Source organism: Delphinus delphis, chromosome 12 (assembly GCF_949987515.2).
Source record: "Delphinus delphis chromosome 12, mDelDel1.2, whole genome shotgun sequence".
Classification (NCBI taxonomy): domain Eukaryota; kingdom Metazoa; phylum Chordata; class Mammalia; order Artiodactyla; family Delphinidae; genus Delphinus; species Delphinus delphis.
In genome coordinates, this window is record NC_082694.2 from 65,339,311 (window position 1) to 65,350,559 (window position 11,249).

The following is an 11,249-nucleotide window of genomic DNA, read 5'->3' on the forward strand; positions in this document are numbered from 1 at the left end:
ACTACTAGGCATATTCCCTGAGAAATCCATAATTCAAAAAGAGTCATGTACCACAATGTTCATTGCAGCACTATTTACAATAGCCAAGACATGGAAGCAGCCTAAATGTCCATCGACAGATGAATGGATAGAGAAGATGTGGCACATGTATACAATGGAATATTACTCAGCCATAAAAAGAAACGAAATTGAGTTATTTGTAGTGAGGTGGATGGACCTGAGACTGTCATACAGAGTGAAGTAAGTCAGAAAGAGAAAAATAAAGACCGTATGCTAACACATATACATGGAATCTAAAAAAATGGTTCTGAAGAACCTAGGGGCAGGACAGGAATAAAGATGCTGATGTAGAGAATGGACTTGAGGGCACGGGGGGGGGGAAGGGTAAACTGGGACGAAGTGAGAGAGTGGCATATACTTACATATACTACCAAATGTAAATAGATAACTAGTGGGAAGCAGCCGCAAAGCACAGGGAGATCAGCTCGGTGCTTTGTGACCACCTAGAGGGATAGGATAGGGAAGGTGGGAGGGAGACACAAGAGGGAGGAGATATGGGGGTATATGTATATGTATAGCTGATTCACTTTGTTATAAAGCAGAAACTAACACACCATTGTAAAGCAATTATACTCCAATAAAGATGTTAAATAAATAAAAATTAAAAAAGAAAAAGAAGAGGCTGGAAGATGACTTGGGGAAGCTCAGGTTGAATGGAAACCAGGGTTTAGACTAGTGTTCTCTAAGCCCTTCAAAGTTTCTGACTCTAAGCGCTAGGCATTGACAAAATTCCTGGTTGATAAGTTTTCCTGGGCCAACCTGGCCTACAGTTCCAATTGGTTTATGGAAATCAATCCAGCCCTGCCTAGGATCTCTCGAGGCATCAGTAATTCAGTTGCATCAGGTTCTGGGTCTGAGCCAGTAACACCTGGATGTGTGTGGATGGAAAAATGCAGGACTCAAGAGGCTTAGCTCAGTTCCAGGGAAAGCTGTACCTCCTGGAGCACCAGATTCTGGACAACAGCTATGGAACTTCTGTCTACAGAAGTGGGGTTAGTGCTCCAAAACACTTGTACTACTTGCATTCAAGGGAACTAGTGAAGGAAAAAAGATGGAGAAACTGTGATAGAGGAGAAGAGGCTCTAGAAAGATGATATATCAGTGACTTGATTATGTAAATCACTTTATTAGACAAACTTTTTTCATTCATTTTTAGGAGAAAGAAGAACATAAGAAAGCAAAATGATAGTAGAGATATCTTTTCCTTATCAACTTGATAAGAAATAATTTATTTACAACAAATTGCATCTGTTTCAAGTGTATATATGATGAGTTTGACAGTCATATACATCAGTGAAACTACAACTGTAATCAAGATACAGAATATTTCCTCATCCTCATAAAAGATTCCTTATGCTTCTTTGCAGTCCATTCTTCCCTTCACCGCTAGTCACAGACAACCACTGATGTGATTTTCCTCACTACAGGTTAGTTTGTATTTTACCTAAATGGAATCATACAGTGTATACTCTAGTATGTGTTGGTTCCTTCACTGGGCATAACACAGCAGTCATGAGACTCATCTGTGTTATTGTGTGGATCCCTATTCATTCCCTATTATTGCGAAGTAATATTGCATTAAATATTGCATTAAATTTGCCAAAATATATACATTTTATTTATCCTTTCACATATTGATGGATATTTGAACGGTTGCTAGTTTTTGGCGATTATAAATAAAGCTGTTATAAACATTTATGTATAGATTTTTGTACAAACAAAAATTTAATTTCTCTTGGGTAACTGCATAGGAGAGGGATTGTTGGATTATGATATGCATATGTTTACAGGAAACTGTTTCTGAAACTGAAATGGTGAACGTTTTTGTTTTTGTTTTTTTAGTTTAAACGGTTTTATTTTTTAGAAAAAGAAGAAACTGTCAAATTGTTTTTCCAAAGTGGCTGCATCATTACTTTTTTTCTAGACGTTTTGTAGTTTTATGTTTTTCATGTAGGTCTATAATCCATTCTGAGTTAATTTTTTGTCAGATGTGAGATATGAGTTGAGATGAACTCTTTCACATATGAATATCAAATTGCTCAGACCCCATTTGTTGAAAAGGCTCTCTTCTCCATTGATTTGTTTTGTATATTTGCCAAGAACCTGTTGACTGTATTTGTGGGTTCTATTTCTGTACTTTCTATTCTGTTTCACTGCTCTGTGTGTCTATCTTTTTACCAATACCACACTGTCTTGATAACTTTAGATTTATAAGTTTCAATATCAAGCAGTGGGATACTCCAACTTTGTTTTCTTTTTCAAAATTATTCTGGCTATTGTAAATCACTTGCCTTTCCATATAAATTTTAGCATCAGCTTATTATTCTCTACAAAAAACCCCTTTTTTATATTTTTATTTGTATTTCACTGTAACTAGAGCTCAATCTGGAGAGAATTGATATCTTAATAAGATTGAGTCTTCCAATCCATAAATATTGATTTAGATCTTACTTGATTTCTTTTATCAGTGTTTTGTAGTTTCCTGCATACAAATCCTGTACATATTTTGTAGAATTTATATCAAAGTAGTCCATTTTTGGATGCTATTGTAAATGGCACTGTTTTATAAATTCTGGATTCTGTTTTGAACTCTAATTTACTTTTCCTAATTTTTTTTTTTTTTTTTATTCGGTACGTGGGTCTCTCAGTGTTGTGGCCTCTCCCGTTGTGGAGCACAGGCTCTGGACGCGCAGGCTCAGCGGCCATGGCTCACAGGCCCAGCCGCTCCACGGCATGTGGGATCTTCCCGGACCGGGGCACGAACCCACGTCCCCTGCATAGGCAGGCAGACTCTCAACCACTGCGCCACCAGGGAAGCTCTACTTTTCCTAATTTTAAAAAGTAGAATTTTAGATTTCTTATTTTCTAAGTATTTGATGCTATAAATTTCCCTATAAGCACTGCTTTACTGTATCCCCACAAGTTTTGGTATCTTGTATATCCATTATCATTCAGTTCAAATATTTTATTTCCTTTATGTTTTCTTCTTTGGCCTTGGACTGCTTAGAAATGTTTTATTTAGTTATTGATTTATAATTTGCTTCCATTGTGGTAAGAACATACTTTGTATGGATTGAATCCTTTTAAATTTATTAAAACTGTTGTTATGACCTAACATGTTCTATGCTTGTAAATGATCATGTGCATTTGAAAAGAATGTGTATTCTGCCATTGTCGACTATAGTGTTTTACAAGTACAAATTAAACGAAAATGATCAAAAACAGGTTCTACTTTTTTTTTTTTTTTGCGTTATGTGGGCCTCTCACTGTCGTGGCCTCTCTCGTTGCGGAGCACAGGCTCCGAACGTGCTGGCTCAGCGGCCATGGCTTATGGGCCTAGCTGCTCCACAGCATGTGGGATCTTCCCAGACCGGGGCACGAACCCGTGTCCCCTGCATCGGCAGGTGGACTCTCAACCACTGCGCCACCAGGGAAGCCCCAGGTTCTACTTTTTTAAGTGATTTTTTGGACTAGTTATTCCATAAATTACTGAGAGAATGTTAAATTTTCCTTTTATAATTATGAGGTTGTTTATTTCTAAGTCCATCAGTTTCTGCTTCTTGTATTTTGAGGCACTTTGTGTGTGTGTGTATATATATACATATGTATGTTTTATTGTTATATCTTCTCAATTAATTAAGCTAAAAAGCTAATAGATAACATTAACATTATGAAATACATCTCTTTATATTTGACAATACTCTACTCTTTATCTGAGAGTCTGTTTTATCTGATTTAAATATATCCATTCCAGCTTTCTTAAGCTGGCTTTTACATGCTATATCTTTTCCCATGTATTGCTTTCAGTCTTTCTGTGTCTTTATATTTAAAATATGCCTCTTGCACAGTGGTTGAGAGTCCGCCTGCCGATGCAGGGGACACGGGTTTGTGCCCTGGTCTGGGAAGATACCACGTGCCGCGGAGCGGCTGGGCCCATGAGCCATGGCCGCTGAGCCTGCGCGTCCGGAGCTTGTGCTCCGCAACGGGAGAGGCCACAACAGTGAGAGGCCCGCGTACCGCAAAAAAAAAAGCCTCTTGTAGGCAACATAGGTTTAATCTTGCCTTTAAAAAAATCTAGTCTGATAATTTTTGGTATGTTTAGTCCATTAGCATTTAATGAAATTATTATGATGATTGGATTTAGGTCTACCAATTTATTATTTATTTGATTTGTTCCCTCTGTTCACTGTTCCTCTATTATCCTTTTTTTGCCTTGTTTATATACATTTTAGAAATCCATTTTAATGTTATATATTGGATTTTTAGCTATATTTCTTTGTGTTATATTTTTAGTTAATGTTTTAGGGATTACATATTCCTCCTTAGCTTTTTATGGTCCTAGAATTAATCTTAGACTTAGTAACTTAGAGTTAACCTTATATCACTTCGTCTATCTATCTATATTCCTTGCAATTGTAAAGGTCCATTCATTTATGCCCCCACTATGCTTTATGTTGTAGTTGTCATATGTATTACATCTACGTTCATAGTAAAGTCTGTAAGGCAATGTTAAAATTTTTTCTTTAAATAGCCATCTGTATTATAAAGGACTTAAGAGAAGAAATAGTCTTGTACCTACATCTCTATATTTACTCTTTCCTGATTTTTCTTGTGGTATTATTTTCCTTCAGCCTATAGAACTCACTGCAACATTTCTTATAGTGCAAGTGTGGTAGTACCCTTAGTTTTCCACTATTTGAAAGTATCTTTATTTCACCTTCATTCTTGAAAAGTATTTTTTGTGGGATACAAAATTCATAGTCAACAGGTTTTTTTTAACCTGTCAGTGCTGTAAAGATGTTTCACTGTATGCTGGCCTCCTTGGTTTCCGATGAGAAGTTGTGATCATTCAAATAATTGTTGAACGTTATGTGTCATTTTTCTCAGAAATCATACTTCATGATTTTCTCTTTATCTTTGTTTTTCAACTGTTTGAACCTCATGTGCCTCTTCAAATTTATCCTGTTTGGGGTTCATGAAACTACAGAATTTGTAAATTTAAATCCTTTACCAAAGTTTGGAAGTTTTTGGACATTATTTCTTCAAATATTTTTTCTGCTCCCTTTTCTCTCTCTTCTTTGTCTTTAATTACATTTACACATATGTTAGACCTTTTGAAATTGTTCCATATATCCAAGAGGTTGTGTTGACTTTTTTTCCTGTTGTTTAGACTGTATACTTACTATTGATCCATCTTCAAGTTACTGCTTTCAGAAGAAAGTCACAAGAAGGGGATGTTATTGTTTTCCATGCAGCAGATCTCAACTCTCCTCCAAAAACTGCCTGCTTTTGTTCCATCTCTAGAGTCTCGGGTAGTTGTTTTTATATTTTGTCCAGATTTTATAACTCTTACTTGCAGCAAGATCAGGTTTTTAGGTGTTCATTTCCCAATACAGTAAGCAGAAACTAAAGGTAATATTTTGCCTTGAAGTCAGCATGGGTTTAACCCAACCACTCAAGATTTATACAGCCGTATTTCACAGATGGTTCTCAATGAATCAAGAGGTATAATGACTTAAAGTCTGTAAAAAATAGTTAAAGAAAAATTAAAAACTGTTCATTAATAACACACTTATTAATGAAGAAAAGAACTCATACATCTATAACATTTTTCATTGATTTACTCCTAGTTAACTAGAAAGATCTTGCCAACTCTCAATGCCTCGGTTTCATTACCAGTTTAAAAAAAAGTTAGACTATACTGACCTTCCCTGAAAAATATTCTACAGTGATAAGAGACGTTGCTTGCAAAATTGTTGGGTGGTTAAGTATGTTCGGAATCTGTAGGATTAAGCAAAGTTTAATAGGGTTCTTTTCTGCAGTATTTTTCAAAGCCTTTAATATGCTAATACATGTTCTGAGTTTCCAAAAAGAGGACAAGATATTACTTATTTTTGCTTTTGTCTCAGGCTTTAATATGGCTCAGTGTGCCACTGTTACTGATTCTGCCTTTATTTAAAACCTTGAGGGCTTCCCTGGTGGCACAGTGGTTGAGAATCTGCCTGCCAGTGCAGGGGACACGGGTTCGAGCCCTGGTCTGGGAGGATCCCACATGCCGCGGAACAACTGGGCCCATGAGCCACAATTACTGAGCCTGCGCGTCTGGAGCCTGTGCTCCGCAACAAGAGAGGCTGCAATAGTGAGAGGCCCGCGCACCGCGATGAAGAGTGGCCCTCGCTCGCCACAACTGGAGAAAGCCCTCGCACGGAAATGAAGACCCAACACAGCCATAAATAAGTAAATAAACAACAAAAAAACCCTAGATATTTTGCTTATCATGGACTTTTTGTACATTGATTTGTCTTTTAAATGCTGCATTAGAATATTGATTACTGAGTTTTTTGTGCCTTCTTAAATTTTGCAATAGAGGCAAGTGCCTCTTTCACCTCACTTGCCTCATTCTAGTCCTGGCCCTTATAGCAGCTAAATTGATAGATTTACTAATAAGGCTTTGTATTTCCCCAAACATGAAATCAAACGAACCTATCAGCTTACAAGATCTTCTGTGGCTTGACTCTTATGAACCCCTTATCCACTCTTTCTATACTTTACTTCCTTCTTGTCACATGAACATTCTGCACTCAATTACCCCTTCAAGTTTTTGTTCCTTTTCTACCCAAACTAGGAATGTCTCCCCCACTGCATTTCTTCTCCTCAGCTAATTCAAATTCTTCTTCAGAATCCTGCTCAAGTGTCACTCCCTTCTTTCAAGTTCCCCAGACGCCCTCCCTCTGCTGATTTGTAGTTCATGAATTTCCCAGTGGTCCCACACGACTTGGTCATGATTTACATCCTGCCTAGGATGGTTTCTCGATCATTTTATGGATCCATGTCTAGTCCCCTCTGAGTTCTAGAGCACATGTCTCACACTTCAATATACTTTCAGCACAAAGCATTGTGTGAAGGCATACAGGGCTCAGTAACTGCTGCTGATTTGATAGGTTGCTTCAGAATTCCCTCAACTCACTCTTCTTCCCTTGCCTCTCTGCTCTTCTCTTTTTCTAAGTTTCAGGTGTTACAGCATTATAATTTGACATCTGTGTATACTACAAAGTGGTCACCACCACAAGCCTAGCTGCCATCTATCACCGTACAGTTGACCCCCTTCACTCATTTTGCCCACCCTCTAATCCCCTCACCCCCTGGTAACCACTAACCTGTTCTCTGTATCTTTGTTTTTATTTTATTTTGTTTGTTCACTTATTTGTTTTAGATTCCACATATGAGTGAAGTCATACAGTATTGTCTTTCTCTGATTTATTTTGCTTAGCACTGTACTTTCAAGGTCCATTCATGTTGTTTCAAATGGCAGAATTTCATTCTTTTTTATGGCTGAGTGGTAGTCCATTGTATATTTATACCACATTTTCTTTATCCGTTCATTCATTGGTGGACACTTAAGGTTGTTTCCATATCTTAGCTACTGTAAATAATGCTGCAGTGAACATAGAGGTTCATATATCTCTTCAAATTACTGGTTTCGTGTTCTTCAGACAAATACCTGGAAGTGGTATAGCTGGTAACTCTATTCTTAATTTTTTGAGGAACCTCCATACTGTTTTCCATAGTGGCTACACCAATTTACAGTACAACCAACAGTTTATGAGGGTTCTCTTTTCTCCGTATCCTATCCAACATTGGTATTTCTTGTGTTTTTGATAATAGCTACTCTGACAAGTGAGAGGTCACATATCATTGTGGTTTTGATTTGTATTTCCCTAATAATTAGTGATGTTGAACATAGTTTCATGTGCCGGTTGGCCATCTGTATGTCTTCTTTGCAAAAGTGTCTATTCAGATCCTCTGCTCATTTTTTAATCTGGTTGTTTGTTTTTATCTTGTTGAGTTGTATGAGTTCTTTATATATTTTGAATATTAACCCTTATTGGATATATGATTTGCAAGTATCTTCTCCCATTCAGTAAGTTACCTTTTCTTTTTTTGACAATGGTTTCCTTCTCTGTGCAGAAATTTTTTGTTGGATGTAGTCCCATTTGTTTATTTGTACTTTGTTTTCCTTGCCTTTAAAGTCAGATCCACAAAAGAATCACTGGGACCAATGTCACTGCTTATGTTTTCTTTTGAGAATTTGTAGTTTCAGGTCTTAGATTCATTACCCATTTTGGATTAATTTTTGTGTATAGTGTAATATAGTTGTCTTCTTTCATTCTTTTTTGTGTTGCTGTCCAGTTTTCTCAACACCATTTATTGAAGAGTTTATCCTTTCTCCCTTGTATGTTCTTTGCTCCTTTGTCATACATGAATTGTATGTATGTATGGGTTTATTTATGGGCTCTCAATTCTGTTCCACTGATCTGTGTATCTGTTTTTGTGCCAGTACAATACTGTTTTGATTACTATAGGTTTGTAGTATAGTTTGAAATCAGGGAATGATACCTCCAGATTTTTTCTTCTTTCTCAAGGTTGTTTTGGCTATTTGTGATCTTTTGTGATTCCATAAAATTTTAGAATTATTTGTTCTAGTTCTGTGAAATATGCCATTGGAATTTTGATAGGGATTCCACTGAATCTGTAGGTTGCTTTGGGTAATATGGATATTTTAATAATATTAATTATTCCAATTGATGAACACAGAATATATTTCCATTTATTTGTGTCTTCTATTTTTTTCATCAGTGTCTTATAGTTTTCAGTACACAGGTCTTTCACCACCTTGGTTAACTTTATCCATAGGTATTTCATTCTTTTTGATATGATTTTAAACGGGATTGTTTTCTCTTTCTGATACTTCATTATTAGTGTATAAAAACACCATAGATTTCTGTATATTGATTTTTTATCCTGGAATTTAATGAACTCATTTATTAGTTCTAAGAATTTTTTGGTGGAATCTTTTTTTTCTTTTGTGGTACGCGGGCCTATCACTGTTGTGGCCTCTCCCGTTGCGGAGCACAGGCTCTGGATGCGCAGGCCCAGCGGCCATGGCTCACAGGCCCAGCCGCTCCGTGGCATGTGGGATCTTCCCGTACTGGGGCACGAACCCATGTCCCCTGCATTAGTAGGCAGACTCTCAACCACTGCACCACCAGGGAAGCCCCTGGTGGAATCTTTAGGGTTTTCTATATATAGTTTCATCTCATCTGCAAATAGTGACGGTTTTACCTCTTCATTTCCAGTTCAGATTCCTTTTATTATTTTTCCTGCCTAATTGCCCTAGCTAGGACTTCCAATACTATGTTGCATGAAAGTGCTGAGAGAGGTCTTCCTTGCCTTGTTCCTGATCTTAAGGAAAAACTTTCAGCTTTTCACCTTTGAGTATAATGTTAGCTGTGGATTTGTCATATATAGCCTTTATTATGTTGAGGTACCTCTAGACCCACTTTTTTGAGAAGTTTTATCATACATAGATGTTGAATTTTGTCAAAAGGCTTTTCTGCATCTATTGAGATGATCATATGATTTTTATCCTTCATGTTGTTAATGTGATGTATCGTGTTGATTTATTTGTGGGGGTTGAACAGTTCTTACATCCCTGAAATAAATCCAATGTGATTGTGATGTATAATCCTTTTAATGCATTGTTTAATTTGTTTCCTAATATTTTGTTGAAGATTTTGTACCTATGTTCATTAAGGATATTGGCCTGTAACTTTCTTTTTTTGTGGTGTTCTTGTCTGGTTTTGGTACCAGGGTAATGTTGGCTTTGTAAAATGTGTTTGGAAGGATTCCCTCCTTTCACTTTTTTTGGAAAGTTTGAGAAGGATAAGTATTAAATCTTCTTTGAATGTTTTGTGGAATTTGCCAGTGAAGCCATTTGGTCTTGGGCTTTTGTTTATTGGGAGATTTTGGTAACTGTTTCAATGTCCTTACTAGTAATTGGTCTGTTCAGATTTTCAGTTTCTTCATGATTCAGTCTTGGAAGATGTGTTTCTAGGAATTTATGCATTTCTTCCAGGTTGTCCATTTTTTTGGCATATAATTGTTCATAATAATCTCTTATGATCCTTTGTATTTCTGTGTTGTCAGTTGCTGCTTCTCCTCTTTCATCCCTGATTTCATTTACTGGAGTCCTTTCTTTTTTTTCTTGGTTAATCAAAGGTTTGTTGATTATGTTTATCTTTTTAAAGAAACAGCTCTTAGTTTCATTGATTTAAAAAGTTTTTTCAGTCTCTCATTTATTCTTGCTCTGATCTTTATTATTTCCTTCCTTCTTCTAATTTAGGCTTTATTGTTCTTCTTTTTCTAGTTCCTTTAGATGTAAAGTTAGATCGGTTATTGGGGATATTTCTTGTTTCTTTTTTTTTTTTTGAAGGAATGGCTAATATTTTTAATGAAATCAAATTTAATATTTCAATTAGTTTTTTTTAACATCTTTATTGCGGTGTAATTGCTTTACAATGGTGTGTTAATTTCTGCTTTATAACAAAGTGAATCAGTTATACATATACATATGTTCCCATATCTCTTCCCTCTTGCGTCTCCTTCCCTCCCACCCTCCCTATCCCACCCCTCCAGGCCGTCACAAAGCACCGAGCCGATATCCCTGTGCCATGTGGCTGCTTCCCACTAGCTATCTACCTTATGTTTGTTAGTGTATATACGTCCATGCCTCTCTCTCACCCTGTCACAGCTCACCCTTCCCCCTCCCCATATCCTCAAGTCCGTTCTCCAGTAGGTCTGTGTCTTTATTCCTGTCTTACCCCTAGGTTCTTCATGACATTTTTTCCCCTTAAATTCCATATATATGTGTTAGCATACGGTATTTGTCTTTCTCTTTCTTACTTCACTCTGTATGACAGATTCTAGGTCTATCCACCTCATTACAAATAGCTCAATTTCATTGCTTTTTATGGCTGAGTAATATTCCATTGTATATATGTGCTACATCTTCTTTATCCATTCATCCGATGATGGGTACTTAGGTTGTTTCCATCTCCGGGCTATTGTAAATAGAGCTGCAATGAACATTTTGGTACATGACTCTTTTTGAATTTTGGTTTTCTCAGGGTATATGCCCAGTAGTGGGATTGCTGGGTCATATGGTAGTTCAATTTGTAGTTTTTTAAGGAACCTCCATACTGTTCTCCATAGTGGCTGAAGCAATTCACATTCCCACCAGCAGTGCAAGAGTGTTCCCTTTTCTCCACACCCTCTCCAGCATTTATTGTTTCTAGATTTTTTGATGATGGCCATTCTGACTGGTGTGAGATGATATATCATTGTAGTTT